This window comes from Melopsittacus undulatus, chromosome 10 (assembly GCF_012275295.1).
Source record: "Melopsittacus undulatus isolate bMelUnd1 chromosome 10, bMelUnd1.mat.Z, whole genome shotgun sequence".
NCBI classification, from domain to species: Eukaryota; Metazoa; Chordata; class Aves; order Psittaciformes; family Psittaculidae; genus Melopsittacus; species Melopsittacus undulatus.
This window is the reverse complement of record NC_047536.1, coordinates 29,065,900-29,083,634: the sequence shown is the minus strand read 5'-3', so window position 1 is coordinate 29,083,634 and position 17,735 is coordinate 29,065,900. Positions and strand designations below refer to the sequence as shown.

The 17,735-nt window shown below is 45.4% G+C and overlaps 1 long non-coding RNA gene and 3 other non-coding genes across 5 annotated transcripts; all 4 read left to right on the top strand.

Moving 5' to 3' along the window:
• Nucleotides 1-1,186: 1,186 nt before the first annotated feature.
• LOC115946141 (uncharacterized) lies at nucleotides 1,187-6,433 on the top strand. Of its 2 annotated transcripts, none has more exons than XR_004080256.2 (5): nucleotides 1,187-1,769; nucleotides 3,095-3,226; nucleotides 3,618-3,754; nucleotides 4,600-4,739; nucleotides 6,096-6,433. It is a non-coding gene; the product is annotated as an uncharacterized lncRNA (long non-coding RNA). The 2 variants fall into 2 exon arrangements; XR_004080255.2 differs by having other exon boundaries at nucleotides 3,615-3,754.
• On the top strand, nucleotides 2,932-3,023 carry LOC115946155 (small nucleolar SNORD12/SNORD106). Its single transcript, XR_004080269.2, has one exon. It is a non-coding gene; the product is annotated as a small nucleolar SNORD12/SNORD106 (small nucleolar RNA).
• On the top strand, nucleotides 3,456-3,547 carry LOC115946153 (small nucleolar SNORD12/SNORD106). The gene has a single exon (XR_004080267.2). It is a non-coding gene; the product is annotated as a small nucleolar SNORD12/SNORD106 (small nucleolar RNA).
• On the top strand, nucleotides 4,438-4,528 carry LOC115946154 (small nucleolar SNORD12/SNORD106). Its single transcript, XR_004080268.1, has one exon. It is a non-coding gene; the product is annotated as a small nucleolar SNORD12/SNORD106 (small nucleolar RNA).
• Nucleotides 6,434-17,735: the final 11,302 nt, after the last annotated feature.

Below are 17,735 nucleotides of genomic sequence, written 5' to 3'. Positions count from 1 at the left end.
TGTGACGCCCCGTGTGTACTGGTGCCAGTAATGGGGCCAAGGCTTCCCTGAGGTGCAGGTGCCAGATCTGGGTGGGAGGCTGCAGCCAGAGGGTCCAACTCTGAGTGCAGGGGCAGGCACATGGCTGCAGCCACCCACCTTCACCCTGTCACCAAGATCTGGGAAATAAACTCTCTAACGAGACCAACAGGTTAGGAATCTGACATTATTATAGTATTGGGTGCATGGGGAACCACTCCACCTATCATGCACACCCAGAACAGACATTTTAGAGCTTATGTACCTTTATTATATACATATTAATAATAATTCCCAAAAATGTCCACCCAATTCTTGTTATTCATCGCATATGGTAACTTTGGTAGGTAAGGCCATAGCGCAGGCCCTGTGAATTTGAGGAGTGGTCTATGGGAGTCATTTGGTGAGAAATACCCCTACTCATTTAATCCTTTTATGGAATTCTGCTAGTTAAGGACACTGGAAGTCTTGCCAATTAACTACAACTACAAACGGGCTAGTTTATGAGAAGCTCCTTTAGCTGTTTCCTTTCACAGCTGTTTACCTATTTCTTGGGCCTAATTGCTAGAAGGAAGACCCACACCAATTCTAAAGAAGACATGTGGTCATCTTGTTGCACGCCTGATCTTGTAGCCTTGTCTATATCTTTATGCACAATGAAACACTTGTTTAAACTGGATGATCTTAAGGTCCTTTCCAACCCTAACTATTCTCTGATTCTATCAGCCTCTCTCCTCACACAAAGCCCGGCCACGATCGGGCCCGGCTGCAGGCGCGACCCGCTCGCACCGCCATGAGGCGAGCGGAGCCAGGCGCAGCGGCGCGGCCGAGCACGCCCCGCTCTCATCCTGCCCTTCGCCGCGAAATGGCGGCAGCGGCCGCCCCCGCTGCCGAGCGCACCTCAGGGCCCCGCCACCAGCTCCGAGCCTGACGGAGCGGGCAGGGGCCGGCTCTGCCCATGGCCTCCCCGAGGAGAGGACACCTCCATCACCAGATCAGAAAGGTAAGGGGAAAATGAGAGCCAGCCCCGAGATCTGCCCTACCGGCACCGCCCAACATGGCGCCGGAGCCCGCCCTCCTGCCTCGGCGCGGGCGGGGCCGGGGCGGGCCCCGAGGACCCTATAAAGTGCTTCGCGCGGAGCTTTCCGCCCTCTTGCTCCGGCGTGTCTGAGGTAGTGCTGGGTCGGGGGTGGGTTCCGGGTGAGCTCGGAGGGCTGGTGGGTTCGGGCCTTTTCTTTTTGCGCCTTCCTCATAGCTCTTCTTGCCTGAGCGAGCTTCTGGCGGCCGCCGGTCTCATCTCCCTGCCCGTCCGCTGAGGGGGCGGTGAGGCCTAGTGGCATGGCCGCCTCTTCCTGCTCAGGCTCGGGGGCCCCGTCCCAAGGTTTTGCTCCGCGTTCCTGCGGAGCTTCCGAGTAAGCGATGGCCCGGCCGCCTTTCGCGGGGGGGGTGTTGGTTGTTGCCCTGGCTCTGGCGGGGGAGGCGGGAGCGCGGCCCGGGCCGGGGCTCGGTGGTGACGGCTTTTTCCCATCAGAGCGGCAGTGTTGGCCTCTCACTGCTAAAGCCAGGTCGTTTCTGGTGCACCAGTGGGATCCACCGCTGTGTCCCAGGCAGCTGCGAGACCCGGTGCTTACGGTTCCCTTTGGCTTCCCTCGCAGGGCCTCCGGGAGATCTGATGCCGCAGGGTCAGGCGTACGAGGAGAGCAGTTTCCTGGTTTACTCTGCCATGCGTGAGCCTCTGGCAGGGCGCAGTGGTAAGTCCTTAAAGTAACTGTGCATTACTGGTTTAAAGGTAACTTATTTCTTAAATATTTTTTTCAAGAGTTAAGGAGCTGTTTCTGCAGCGCTTTGTCATGCTGGTGTCCTTGGGGACGTTTAGTCCTTGGGCCTGTTTAGTCTAGAGGGGGTCTCATTAATGCATATGAATATCTCAAAGGTGGGTGTCAGGAGGATAGTGCCAGACTCCTTTCAGTGCTGTCTGGCAACAGGACAAGGAGCAGTGGCAATAAGCTAAAAAATGAGAAGTTTAAACCATAACGTGAGGAACAACTTTTTTACACTTGAGGGTGGCAGAGCACTGGAACAGGCTGCCCAGGGAGGTTGTGGAGTTACCTTGTGTGGAGACATTCAAAACCCACCTCGACAGTTTCCAGCATAGCCTGCTGTAGGTAGCCCTTCCGTGGCGGGGGATTTGACTAGATGATGTCTAGAGGTCCTTCCAGCCTTAATGATAACGGGATTCTGTTAATAGATATGTAGATGTGACAACTAGCATATATTCTGTGGAGCTGAGAGGATTTCTTCCTGCAGAAGCTTTGCCACTAGGCCTTTTTTGCATTGGCTCACTCCTGTTATGTGCAAGGTAGCAGGTCAAGAAGTCCACAGCCTGGGAGGGCCAGTGGGTTGAGTGCTCAGTGTGCTGGGGACCAGGCCATGCTGGAGACAGGTGCTCTGCTGCAGCCCTGGTATGGGGCAGAGCTGGACTGCTTGCAGTGGGCCCTTGGAGGTGGGGTTGCTTCTGCAGTTTTCCTGCCCTGCCCCTTGCTGGTAGTAGCGATCACTGCATGGCCTGTGCAGTGTTCATGGCTGAGCTGACCTACCTTTGCATTGGAAGGTGGAAGCCTCATGTGGCCATAAAGGCTGGGCCTGCAGGAGTATGTAATCTCTTATCTCTTGGCTGCCTTCTCTTTTTCTGTTACATCTGTCTTGTGCTCTGCTGCCGAAGCCCCATACATCAGTCTGTTTTTTGTGGATTTTTGTAGTATTTCCATCCCATGTGCCTGTTAAACATGCCAATCAGCCATCTCTTCTGGGGGAAGGATTTGCATGAATTCACTCAGTGCCCATGAGTCTGCTGGGAGAGGTGGGAGTGTGGCACATCTGCTGTAGGTGTGCAGCACCTAACCCCATGGGACTGCTGGTGTAAATGATGACTAAATTTTTTCCCCATCAGAGCGACAGTGTTGATTTCTTGCTGTTCCAAGCCAGATCATGTCTGATGCACCAGTGGGGAAGTGTTGCTGTGTCCCACAGCCCTGGTATGGCCTGATGCTAACTGTTCCTTTTGTTTTCCTAATAGGGTGCTGCAAGGGCTCTGGGCTGTTCAGGCTCTGGGAGATGAGATGTGGCTGTAGATGGCATTGCTCAGTTGTGTGATGAGGGCAGTTACCTGGTTTACTCCAACATGCTAAATCTATAGCAAGTAAGAATGGTAAGTCCTTGGAGTAGTAACTAATCACTGGTTTAAATTGAATAAAGCACAAAATGAAAGGTGGGGGGATATACCTTTGTGAAAGCTCGGCACTCAGTGGTCACCATATGCATGCATGGCTTTGCCACTTTCTCTGCCATAGGTTAACCCCCTCCCTGCAGATCTGCCACAGGAGGTGAGAGTGTGTCACAGCTGCTGTACGTGTGCAGCACCTAACCCCATGGGACCTGCTGGTGTAAATGATGACTAAATTTTTTCCCCATCAGAGCGACAGTGTTGATTTTTTGCTGTTCCAAGCCAGATCATGTCTGATGCACCAGTGGGAAGTGTTGCTGTGTCCCACAGCCCTGGTGTGGCCTGGTGCTAACTGTTCCTTTTGCTTTTCTAGTAGAGTGCTGGGAAGGCAAATGGGGTGTTGAGCCTCTGGGAGACAACATGTGGTGGCTGTAAATGCAGTGATCAGTTGTGTGATGAGGGCAGCTGGCCTGGTTTGCTCCACCATGTCTGAACCTCCAGCAAGTAAGGATGGTAAGTCCTTGTAGTAACTGTTGGTTAAATTAAATTTAAAGCGAAAAAGGCAGAGGGAGATACACCTGCAAGGGATTTGCTTCTGTTTTTTCCCTGGAGACTTGGCTGATGTGTAAGTTTGAGCATTAGCCTAGGTATTGTAGAAGTAAAAGCACAAAGGTTTCCCTCAGCTAGAAGCATTGCAATTGGGTCCTTTGTCCTTGTGTTGCTCCTGTTCTGTACATCCAAAGTGGCAGGCGTGGCTAGTGAACAGAAATCAGCAGGGCAAAGAATCTGCAAGCTGCATCAGTGCAGGCTGAGCTGGAGCAGGATGGTAGTTTAAAAGTCTGTGCCATTGTCCCTGATGGATTCTGTTCAGAAAACTCATTTTAAGAACACCTCGAGAGCTCTGGGTGATCTGCTCAGAGCAGCTGGCCCAGTAAGGGGGAGGAAGCAGTCATCCTGGCTGAAGTGTGTCCCTTTGGAAGAAATGCTGTTGAGTCTTTTTTGCCCTTTCCCATGCTGGTCAACTTGAGGGAGTGTGAGGGGATTGCGTATGTTCAGCATTCAATGGTGGCCATACATATGCATGGCATTGCCACTTCCTCTGCCATAAGTTGACTCCCTCCCTGCAGATCTGCCACAGGAGGTGAGAGTGTGTCACAGTGGCTGTAGGTGTGCAGCCACCTAACCCCATGGGACCTGCTGGTGTAAATGATGACTAATTTTTTCCCCATCAGAGCGACAGTGTTGATTTTTTGCTGTTCCAAGCCAGATCATGTCTGATACACCAGTGGGAAGTGTTGCTGTGTCCCACAGCCCTGGTGTGGCCTGCTGCTAACTGTTTCTTTTGGTTTTACTTATAGGGTGCTACAAAGACTCTGGGCTGTCGAGCCTCTGGGAGATGAGATATGGTGGCTGTAGATGGCAGTAATAAGTTCTGTGATGAGGGCAGTGGCCTTGTTTGCTTGACCACATGTGCCCCTGCATCAGGGGAGATCGAATGGTAAGTCTTTGATCACCTGTATTCACTGGTTTAAATAAAGGGGAGGGGACACACATTTTTGCAAGGGAGTTGCTTTACAGTGCTTTGACAGGTTTGTGTCCCTGGAGATGTGACAGTGTTTCTGGAGGCCCCCTTTTAAGTATCAGGATGGACCTGGGTATCAGTCCCTGTTGAAATAATCCAGTTGCCTTTTGCCATCTTTCCTGTAAGGATTATAATACTGTGTCACTTGTTCTGGACATGAAAAATATTCACAATGTAATTGATTGCCTTTTAATGTTTGGCTGAAGAGCATCTGTTATAATGACTTCAAGGGATTTTTTTAACCCACCAGATTGGTAATGCTGATGCATCTTCTGTTTTAGCCAGATTGATTAATGCTATATGATGCAAGATGCTTCAGTTCCTCATGTGGCTGTATATTGAGGCTACATTCACTTGCACCTCTATTGCAGGGTAATACATTGTATGCTTTGAGGGTCAGCAGCACTGGAGGGTGCTGTTTGTACATACAGTAACACTGATTGTATAACACTATCTGACATACGTAAAAGAGGGCAAGTAAAAGAACTCTTTCAAAAGATCTTAATGGCAGAGAGCTCTGATGGGCTTCAGTTTAAGGGCACAGCTTTTTACCCCATTTAAGCAGTGTTTAAATGAGGTGATTAATACAGAGGGCCAGGGAGCTTTTCTTGATATTTCCCCCCTGCCTCCTCAAGTAAAATATTCTCAGTGCCTTGCAGAAAATGGATGAAAATCAGCTTCCAGCAGTGTGTATATTTGCAGGAGGAGGATTGCCTTAGGTGGTTTTATTTTTTTGTTATGGTTTTGTTTTGAGTAGGAGATCAATGATAGTGACATCTGAAAGCGTAAGTGTTGGATTGAGATTTCACTAATGCTCTAGAAAAATGTGCTTAATGGAACTTCATTGGATAAGCAGCTATTGTCACTGGCTTCATTCAGTAACAACCTTGTATTGCTGTTTAGGTGCCTCTTGTTCAGCTATTGTATCTCAAAGTCTTTTTGGTAGCTTCTGTTTATGAAGAGTATAAGTGTGACCTTCCTATATGGCACGGTTGAGTTCAGAAGTTGTAGGGCAAAAGTGGTGGTGAAGCTGGTAGAGCTGACCAGATACTGTGTTCTGGCATTCTCTGCTCAGTTCTCCCAGGTTTTTATCAAGTACTATCTTAGATCCTGCAGTTTTCAGTATGCCCTGTTTGGGGTGCCTGGCAGAAGAAGTTTTTGCTGTTTGCAGAGGAACTCTTGCTGTATAGTTTTGTGGGGCTATTTGAAAGCTGTGTGTTTTACTGTTTGCAGCAGAGTGGACTGACAAAATGTTGGCTGTTTTCTTGACAGGTTGAGATGTGTCAGAAGTTGTCCTGAGACCTGCTGTGATTTCAGTGCACTAGCAGAAAGCTGTCTTCTGCTAATGATGTCCCTCTCCATGCTGCTGCCTGTGATCACTTGTCCAAGCTACAGCATTCACATCACCCTGCCAGCAGCTCTGGTCTTTTCTCAGAGCTAGCAGGAGTGATAAATTGGGTGTCCTGCCAACTTACAGACAGAGGGTGTTACGTTTTTCTTTCCCTTGATATGAGGCATTTAACTGTCATGGATTCTGGAACTTGCTGCATGTTTAATGTAATTGGATGCTTTTGTCTCCAAGGGCTGACAGCTAATGCTACCCTACCACAGCCTTTCCTCAGAGAGTGGTTGTCAAGTTGGGGAGGATGGCCTGCTGTGTAAAGAGGGTGGGATTCAAGTCTTTGCTCTCTCCTGTCATCCAGTGATGTATTACTGGCAGCCTATAAAGTGGGGAAGGGGCAGCTTGAATGCTGCAACACAGTAACATTTCTGTACTGATAAGAGTCTGTTTTTAATAAAATCTAAGTACTAGATGAATTCAGCTGGTGACTGAAATTCTCTTCACGTGCCTTTAACAGCCAATTTCTGGATCTCCTAACTGATTTTGGGAGTTGGATGGAAAGAATACTTCTTTGTAATCATAGCTTACCTAGAGGGGTCTGCTGCCTCAAGCTAGGAGACATGACCTCATGATCATAGCTTCACATACCTTGAAGTACAAGTGCTTAGCTGGGACTTGTGGCTGCTGCTGTGCTGCAGGAAGCAACACAAGGGCACAGCTCTCTGCATGTAACAGCTGAGTGCTAAAAGGTTGACAATAGGTCTGGCTTTTGAACCAAAGGGAGAGGTAGTCTGCACTATGCAAAAAGGCTCTCCCTCAGTTTCTCCCTTAGAGTAGAGCATGATTCAGTCAGTGGTGGTTTTAGCTGGCCTGGTAAAAGTTATAGGTCGGCATGTTCCCAGGTGAGTCACTCACTGGCTTTACAAATTCTTCCATACACGAGTCTTAGAAGTGACAGCAGTCTGGGAAGGAGGGGAAGCTGATGTCAGCTGTTGAGAGGAATTGGACATTTCCCTTGTGTCATGTGTTCATCTAGTAGGAATGACTGCTTCTGGCTAGAGACTTGGTGACAGATGTTCATCCAGATCCTGCAGCATTCCCCTGGATGATCTTCGGCAAACTTCCAGCTTTGCAGAGAAGAATGAAATATGAACAGCACATATGTGCTTCAAGTAGGGAACCACTGAATAGGAGGAAGCTAAAGACTTTTCTATTGCCAGAGAGGTAGCCAAGAGCCCCAGGATGTATTGCTTCCTGTACCTCTGATTTCTAAATCCCAGATCAGTTGACCCCACACATCTGGCCTCAGCAGAGGTGAAAATTCTGTGTAAATGTACCTGTGCTGTGTCATGTCTGCATGCGTAGAAGTGTCAAATGGTGGTGAGTGTTGTGCAGGGAGGGAGAAAGCATTCTTGGTCTGCTGTGCCCATTAGCTTGGCAGTCAGGAGTGGTGTCTGATGCACAAATGGACCTCACAGATGTCTCATGCAGGTCCTGGTCTGGTAGCATTTGTATACCCCACTGGCAATGCAAATGAAGTAAATGGCCCCTTCAGATCAAGCTGTTGTGGAGAACTGGAATATATATTAACTTGCAGTGTCTCAGACAGCAGGTTCAGATACAAACCCTGGGCCTAATGGAAGTAGGTGATCCCCATGTGCTGTTGGAGGGAAGCAGCACAGCAGGTATGTGCATTAGGGGGTGCAGTTAAAACCCAATTCCCCTGCAGCTTCATTAGGTTCCTGAGGAGTAGAGCCATCTGGCAGCTGTTGGAAGGTTCCTGTGCTGCTAGTTCTGAGCTTGTGGAAGGCTTTCTCTGATGGGTCATACATGATAAATACCAACTGAGGGGCTGCTGCCTGGAAGCGGCAGGGGCTGCAGTGAACTAGCTAGACCAACGGGGACAATTGGGCTTGAAGAAGCAGAAGGGCAAAAGTGAGACATGGGTAGTAGGCTGAGGAAATATTTAATGAATTATGTCCTGCAGCATTTGAAATATTGATGTGTTATTTTTACTGCCTGATAGGAACAGCCTAATTAATACTGTAGTGGAATGGAGATTATTTACAGCAACTACAAGTTTAGAGGGTATTTCTGCTACTTAAAAGCATAAATAACAGTTTCAATGGTTAGGGGAGGGAAGCTGAGCTGATAGTGGCCTTTGGCATTTATGCTAGTAGGAAACAGCAGTGATGGAAAATTAGCTATTAGCATTCAAAGCAGTCTTCTATTACACTCGGTAGAGATTTTTCTCGTTCAATTAATATAAGCAGCATGATGTCTTGAAAAAACATATTGATGAGGGATCAGAACTGCTAGTATAATTACTTTCATAATCTAATGAACGTACCTACCAGCAAGCACACTTTAGGGAATGGAGAGTGCTGGTTGTGCAGTGGGAACTGTAAGGACAGATGTAGCTGGAACGTGCTCTTTCCATGTTTTAGTACCTCTCCTAGAAGAGTTTCTCAGGTTAAGATTCAAGCACTGCTATTGCATACATGCATAGGGATTGAAGACAAAACTGTCTGATAGCTGATCCACTGTAGGCAACCTAGTCTGGATGCGGGGGCTAGTTAGAAGAAGGAGGTGCACTGCATGACAAAAAGCGACTCTGGATCTCTCCTGACCTGGCAGCTGTAGGGGGTGCTGTGTGCATGCATTGCCCAAAGCTTAGGGCCGGTTGAGTTTCTGAAACCGCCTGTTGAGTTGTTCTGTGTGTATATAGTCAGTGTACTTTCACTATGTCGCTATAGCAGTGTGCTGAAATAAACCTCTGGACCAGTGAGTATTAGCTTATCTGTAAGACGTGTGGCAAGGTGGAGGCAAACCCTGAAAGTAACATCCAAACTTGTCGAAGTTTTATTTAGAAGAGTTGAGGTGGATGAAGTCTTCCATACTGATAGGCTTTTGTTTCAGAGCTTTCATCTGCTGGAGTTGCTGATACACTTGCAAACAGTTGGGCTCCATAAGTGTGGCTTCATTTTGTATCTGTCTCTATGGTGGTTTTTTTTCTGGTTTGGGTCTGGAGAGCATCCCCTGGCACTCGTTCAACACCTTTGCTCTAAACTCCCACATGCCATGCTCAAAAGTATGATTTCTATGTGTAATCATAATCTATTCAAAACCTTGAACTGCCGTGGGCTTGTGACAGTCAAGCAACGAAGTAGGCCTCCCAGTTAATACAGAAATCATCAAACTTTAAACAGACATGGAGGCAAGATCACTCAGTGTGAAAATCCCTTCATATAGATAGCCCTTTGATAAAAGATGGGGAGGGAAGGGTGTTAACACTTAATTTTAAGGTAATTTGCAGCTCTCCTTCTCAGAACTGTCTTTGGCATTTGTTGCCCCATTGCTTGCCTGAGTTCTGCAGGTACTGGTGAACTCCTGAGATGGGTAGGAGAGGAAGGCCAAAAGGTATGTTTTGGGGAAAGACTGGTTCACAGCTTTTTCTCTGCACAGAGAGCTCCCTACTACCTCTCAGAGGCTGGCAAAGGGTTATCACAGCCTGTCCTGAGCTCATATTCTGCTGAGCTGCTGTGAGATGCCTGAACAGGGCAGTGAGGATGAAGGCAGAACTGTCTTCATCAGGTTCCATCAGGTCTTGTTCCATCAGGTCTAGCAGGAACAGACAGTGCTGTACATATTTGAGTGTAACTTTCTAAAACTGAAATCTGGAGTCACTCACTAGGCTGGTATGTTTAAGCAAATGTTTACTTTTCTCAAACAGCTCTGTTTCTTGGTGCCTTGAGCATTTGAGAGGAAAATAGCACAGATTATTTCTGTCTGATGTTGTTTTTAATAGACATGTTTTCATACACAGTGAGAGGTTTAACATTTATATTCCCAAAGACCCAGGCATCATTTTGACTGCATGGTGATTTTTCTTTTCAGATCCATCTGTTAAGCGGCTGCATTAGCTTATGAAATAGCATGGTCCATTTACTCATTGCTGCTTCTGCTCTTTGCATTATTTCCTTTGCCTCCCTCTCTGCTCAGTGATGGATTAAGTTATCTGACATATCAGCTGTGCCGACGGTAGATGTTATCATGGACAGCAATGAAGCAAAGCTTGGTTTTGTGATTGCCCTAGGAAGACCCATGTTTCAGGACATTCAGACTGCCACACAGGTATTAAGGGGAAGACTTCTTTTTGAAGCAGAGGGTTTCTTTCTCCTGCAGCATCCAGTGTTTTAGAGAGATGTTCTGCAGCTGTAGACTTCTGTTCTTCTTTCACCCTTTATGCCAGATCCCTTTCAGTAGTGGGGTGAACTAATTGTCTCTGTTCAGCCTCATTCCCCATTTTTTGTGCTGTGGGTTTATTATAGCATGTAGGGTTCCCAGGGACTTTCCCATCCGAGTGTTGGGCACAGGGTGCAGGTAGGGCTGAGGCACTTGGGCACTGACTGATTGCCTTTTGGCAGCCTTCGTCTTGCAGAAAACTGCAGTTTATGTCACTCTGCTGCCTGCTGTGAGTTCTTGCTCAGACCACCTGGCCGATGGTCAGGTTCAGCTCACTGTAGAGGGAGGACTGGTGTGCTCTCAACAGGGTGAAAAGAGAAGGAACAGTGAGAACTCTAGTTTTCTGCTGAGGTTCCAAGCACACAACACCAAAATCTCCCCTTTGCCCTATGATACCTACTGGAGATTGGTGCTAAAGCCTTTTAGATTGTTCCACAGTAAATTGAACTGGAGAAAAGTGCTAGTTATCTTAATGTTTACAGGAACAGGTACTCTGATGTCTGAAGGAATTCTCTTCATCTGTTTCCTGCTCAGTGCCAGTGTAAGGCTAGCAAGGACTGGATGTAGCCCCTGTCATATGCTTTCTAGTGACCGAAATGGGCTCAAGTCTTTTATAAAGTGGATGAGAAACATCTGGCAACTTGCAGGTAGAGTTGTCTTGGTAATAGGTAAAAATGTTCTTTATGGAAGACCATGTTCATGGTGTACATCAGATATCCCTGCATCAGATAAATTGCAGGGGGGTTGGACTAGATGGCCTTTGAAGGAACCTTCCAATCCAAACTATTCTATAATTCAAAGCAATTCCATTCTGTTCTCTAAGATTGATTTGGGTTCATAGAAATGGCTTCAAGACCATTTCTGTGTTACCCGAGAATCTGCAGTTCTTCAGTGTTATAGTCAGAAAAGTTTCCACCGGATAGTCTATACTTAACTGTGCCAGTCACTTGCTCTGTTCAGTTTTAAATGCTGTGGCTGGGCCAGCTTGAAGTCTTTCCTCCAGTGCTGAGAATAAGCTTGACTTCCTTAGTCTTTTTTCAAAGCAAATATTAAAGCCAGGGGCTGTCCTAATTTTTCTGCTTTATGCAGATTCCCTTGAGTTCATGTAACCTTCCTCAGTGAGGATGTCCAGAGAGACTTGGAGATGCAGTCTCAGCATTGACTGCACAAAGAAACAAGGGATGTTTTCCATCTTCAGCAGGGTGGTAGGTGTCCTTCCAGAGGGCTGAGGAGGCTCATCTGGTGCATGAGGGTGGTAGGTAAGCAAATGCAGCCCTGTGTGGTGCTGCTTGCTCAGATGGATTCCCTGAAGCCTGTTCCTGAAAGCAGCTCTCTGAAGGTAGGGTGGTATGTCAGCACCCAGGGGCTGGCCTGGAGTAGTACACATGCTTTCTGCTCCACACATGCTTCCATTTCCCACTGTGGGTGGTCATGTTTTCAGCAGCTCACTGCTGCTGGTTCAGGGCTGCTTTTTAATTGATAGGGTGAGGTTGTGCTTTTGATCCTCCCACATATACTGGAATGCTTGCATACTGGTCCAAGATAGAGCCTGGCCTGTAGGCAGCAGCTAACTTCTAGATACCATTCCTCAGTGAGGAGAAATTCTAAGCTCTACCTCTGCCCCTGTTTAGCAGCTTGGAGCACTTCCTTTGTGGTACATAACTACAGCTATGGTAGATGTTTCCTTACCTCCACCAATTTTCCCAAATCAAGCTGGAGAATTTAATGGCTTGCTGGTAAAAGAAGATGGATGCAAACCATCTGCATGCTCGTGAGAGTGTTGTTGTAATTGTTACACATTACACTAGCTTAGTCTTCATTCATGTTTGCAAGAATTCTGTCTACCAAGGGGAGATAAAAACTTACTTTTTCCCTGAGATATAGCATTCATGGGGGAAAGCCTGTCTTGAGACTGAATCCCTTTTTCAGCGGATGTGGAGCAGGCCCTTGACACCAGCAGTTCAAAGCTGACTTTGAGTATTCACTGTCACTTTTTTACAACAGGATATTTGTAACTAATTTTCTTGGAAATTTAGAGAGAACTGGAAGCATCTGAGAAATTTGTTAGTCAGCAATTTCTGTTGCTGTGGAAACACCTCAGTAGGGCTTGGCAAAACTGCTTGGAGAAAAGGTGGTTGCCAAAGGTGCTAACAGAAATGTGCATCTCTTGTTCCTAGCTTCCCTAAACCTGTCCATCAAGCACATGCTTCACAACAGCTATTGTTATCATGAGGGCAACATGTATTTTGTGCTCCTGGCCATGATTTCATCTGTAAAACCTCTCTGTTGCTCTTCTGAACTATGACACATACTGCCTGCTAGTCTTTCCTCTGATTCTGGATTATATACTGGGTACCAAAGTGGTAATGGAAAGGCCACAGTCTTCCATGAGCTGCCTTCTCCTTGTCTTAATTGTGGCAGGAATCTGGCAAAGGCACTTATCCATGGATGAGCCTAATGATTTTCTCTCACATTGAAGAGGAAAGTTCACCCTTATCTGGCTATTGTCAGATATTCCTTCTGTCTGATGAAGTCACATCTGGGAAGCTGGTGGGAGTCACAGCATTGTTGTTTTTCTGACTGTGGCTCAAGAGCTGAAAGGAGGAAGATAATAAAGCTATATGGGAGGTCCACAAGGTTAACAGAAAACAGAATCTCTCTGGCCTTCAGGAGTGCATCACTGGGTTCAGCCGCTGGTGAGAGGCTTGTTGGTGAGTTGTGATTCGCTGTAGGTTTGCCTTATCCTTAAATCTGCACAGGATCCTTGAGAGATCAGTTTGTAGCCCTGTAGAGATAATTGCCGTGATGGGAGTGTTAAGAGGATTTATTTATCATCACAGGGTTTATTCACCTTCATTTCCCTCATACTGGGAGCAAAGACCTCAGGAGCTGAAACATTAGGAATGGTTTCTATACCCTGTGAGATCTGTAGGCATATGCATCGGGCTCTGGCGCTTGGCTTCTGCAGCTGTAACTCATCCAAGTTGCTGTCACAGTGAGTTGTCTAAAGCAGACCAGTTGGCAGTCTAACTTTTTTTGTAGAAGCAAAATTTGGTTTTGCTCTCTTTGGACCATGGTGCAAAACACTGTACAACTGGACTGTGCAGTCCCTGTAAGAGATGTTACTTGGGTCATTTTATTCAGAGATCCATTATTATCAGAGCACAAAGCATGTGGAGGTGGAAAGATGTCATTGCTTTGGTTTTGCTTTCAAGGCAGTGGTTAAATAAACAGCAGTTACACAATTTTCCCATAGCTGAGCTTTTTGTACCTAAATTGAGGCAGTGACTGTAGGTAGGGGGTTGGTTTCATGCTGAATGTTGATAACCTCTTTTACTGGGCAAATATAATCCCTGGGGTTTTCTTGTGGTGGCCTCTTCTGTCTGATCCTAGTTTACTGAGGGTACAAATAAGCTATGTGAGCACATAGCACACAAGTGAAAGACCTACCTGGAAAGGGGGTGCCTCAGGGTGATTTTGAGATTGACCAAGAAGTAGTTGAAGCTAACTGTGTTCCAAGTGTCTGTGACTGACCAGTTTGTTGAAAGTGTTCCTTCTATATTGGTGAAGATCTTACATACCGAAAGGGAAACAAAAGAATGCAATTCTATGGCTATGAGCTGGTTGCATGGGTGGGGACAGGCACTGGAAAAGCTTTTCGGGATCATTTTTCATCTGTCTCTGTTTTCAAAGCTCTGTGGATTTAAGACATGAATATCAATACAATTATAATTCTTCAAATCTGAAATTCACACACGGAAGTCTCCTCAAGATTTAGATTTCTGTTATTTGTGAGCTGCTTTTGTGTCTCCTTTTGCCAATTAAGCATTATTTTCATTATCAGCAGAGATACAAAAGGAGTATTCAGAGATAGTAATACTTGGGCTTTTAATGCCAATTTCCTGGGCTCATTAGAGATGTTATTTAAAGTCCCTTCAGAATGTTGTTATTTAAAGCCTAGTGACCTTTTCTGTCATCCAGATGTCAACTGCTGACTGTTTTCTTGAAGGCTCTGAGTCAGACAGTGTTAATAGCAATGCTATGCTGCAGTTGGAACAGAAATGTACAGCACTTCTATTAATTTTTAATTTAGCAGCATCACATAGGTCCATGGAAATATAGTTTTATGAAAGGAAACCAAAAAAGCTCTTAACTTGTTTCTCTGCAATATGTCAGGATAAAATCCTGGTCTGGCTACTGAACAATAGCTGCCAGGTCTGCAGGTATCCATTCAGCAAAACACATTCCTTCACCATCCATAGGAAAATTAAGCCAACTTATCAAATACCGCTAATGATCCCCACACTGTAGACTTGTGGCCTACATCCTGCAGGCAATAGAATAAAGGGCAGATGCTACCAGAAGACCGAGAGAGTTGGACTTGGGAGTCTGCCTGTGTAAACTTGCTGTGAGGTCCCAGGGCAAAAACGGTTCAGAAAACCCAGAAGATGCAGTTAACCCATTCTCCCCAAATCTTTGCATCCTATGCTTGTATCATTGTCAAAACTTTCACAGTGGCTAATTGTGATTTTAGTCAGCAAAAGAAAGCACCTCCTGATAAGAGAATAACAGAAAACTCCTGCTTTATGCAATTATCCTTACTGATAAGAAACAAAGGACTTGCACACTGCAGTCTTCTGAACACGCTGTCTAGAAACGTCTCCATCTGCTGAATTGTTTTAGATCAAACTTCTTTTACCCTGTATCTTTCCAGAAGCCACTAGTCTTTAACAGTCAAGTCTTCAATATGCTACCTCCTACAGTTACCATGAGAAAAATATAGCAAGTTTCTTAGCAATAAAAACTAAATTCCACTGGAAATACCTTGTGGAATTTTACGGGTTGTTTATATAAAACACACTTTAATAGTGAAGGGAGTAAAAATGTTTTCCTCATATACTTGATTTCTTTATCTTGTTTACAACATCTTTCTTCATGTTGTAATTTACTGCATCATTTTTCATGGATCTGAGTAGCAGCCTTGAAAGATTGAAGAGCTCAGCTGAAGAGAGGAATGTGCATTAAGGAGGTAAATTAAGTTTCTCCCACTGTTTCATAATTCAAACCTGGATGTAGCTAAAGTAGTGTTGAAATAGTAAAAAAAAAGTTAATTTCTAGAGGAGGGAAAAAAAGTGATCAATGCACCTTATTCCAAGTAAAACAAAGCAAACTCTTTTTCTCTGCATTTACTAAATTGCAAAGTGCAGAGCACTCTCTGACTTGGTTTTGCCCACAGAACATGAATGCTTGACTGGTCAATGCCTCCCTGTGCTCATGAGAGCTTCTGCTGTCATTTAAGAAAATAAATGTGACCATTTATGTCATGTAAATTGCATCAATTGAATAAAGCTGTTAAATAGGTGAGGCAGTGTTACAGGTTCTGTTTATTGTCATCCCTGGTATTGCTGCATGCTGCTTCCTATTTGCACTCAGAAATGCCAGGCACAAAAGGAGTCTCTGTGCCGAGAGTTGACTTCTGTCAGTTTGGGTCAATACTTTGGTTTTTAGCTCTATTTTGTGTCATATTTCTGTGCTGCTTCTTAATGTTCTGTGTTCAGAGTGGGTTTGTGCAGATGGATGACCTTGAATCTCTTGTGGAAATACATTAGTTTCAGATAAGGCCTTTGGTTTCATCACCTAAGTGGTACCCAATTGCAAATAAACATGATATTTGTAGATTAGCTGTAACTTCATTAATTTTCAGGTGTCAGTTTGCTACCTTCATCCTGTTAAAACAAGGGGCAATGGGCACATTTCAAGAGGTAATGTGGTTCCAAAGCTGAGGAGGGTCCCAGAAACTAGGACTCATTTTTTTCTGGGTCTAGTCTTAGTCAATATGAATTCAGTCAATGCTTAGTCAAGTGAAAAGACCCAGTGAGGACAAGGAAGTGGCAGCACAAATGAGGCCTATTTGGTAGACAGGACTCAGCAAGGCCAGGCTTTGCTTACAATACTGAAACAGTGATTTCTGTGCCACTTGGTAGACAGATTGTGCCAGATGCGTCTGACTCATTGCATCCGTGAGATTGTAATGCACTCACATTATCTCTGGCAGGCAGAGGTGTGGATCAGACCAGGACTCTTCCCCTTTGTGGACTCCAGGAACTCTGCACAGCAGAGATTAAACTGGGGTCTATTCTCTGAGCTCTTTGACTTCTTGATAATTGCCATGTATAAAACAAAGTCATTGCCACTGTGTGATACAGGCAGCACTTGGACTGAAGAAATCCAGACTGTAATCAGAAATCAGTTGCTTTTTCTCTTAATGTTGTTACCAGTGTCAGCTAAAAGCTTGGCTGATGTTGGCAATAGTCAACCTATTTTCCATGTGGGCAACAGAAAGTTCTGAAATGTATTTTGGTACTAAACGAATTGCCTTTCAAATTTCACCTGTTGCAGTCAGACCTTGATGCGTGTTTTGTTTATTGGAGAGATTCATTTAAAGCCAAGGTTTCTTCGGATGCGCAATCAACTTGTAGTTTAAGGACCAGTTCTAGTGAGTGTGTTTACTTTCTTCTGCAGCTTGTATAGCTCATTATGGAGCCTGATTAATCAGAAGAGTTATGTCTGTGTGTAGTGTAATGTTTTTGAGTACCACATTTAAGCATGCTCTTAAATTCAGAGACCCCTCAGCATTCTGTTTAAGCAGCATGTATGCCACTTTAAGATTTGCTTTTCTTTTCTTTCTAAAATCTGGGGAGAGATTTAGCAGAGTGACAAATGTGTGGCCTGGATTGCTGCTGAAGGCTGTTCCCAACTCTTCTGTGTTGTATAGAGTCACAAGGGGACAAGTGGTGCCATGTCACGTTGGAGCCTGGTGCTGCAACTTGCGTATGACCCATTTGCAATTGCTGACTTAACAGCTTGAGTGATATGACACTTTGGTAAATAAATGGGGCTTCCTTTAGTTGTGGGTGGATTCATTTATCCTGAGTCTTATGCTGCATGGAAGGACAATATCAATTTTTTGTCTCTTTTTAGGAAAACCCATTGTAAATAAAAAAATAAATTTGTTTCTCTTATATTTATTAGTTCCAGAAAATGAAGATGTTCCATCTATTTCATCTTAATCTTACAAATAGCCACTTGTCAAGAAATAAAGGGGCCTGTATTAATGCCTGTGCAGTTTTAACTGTTGCCTTGTGACTAAAGAGAAGGAGAAATGGTGGCCTGGAGTGCCAGGCACTTACGTTGAGAACACACTAGTCAAACTGATCAACTTGTGTGAGACAGCGATCTGATTGTGACTGGGAAGGCTGATCTTGTGGGCTGTGAACTGGGCTGCTGTTTCTGGGGTACATGTGTGCTTCTTGTTTCTTGGGGTA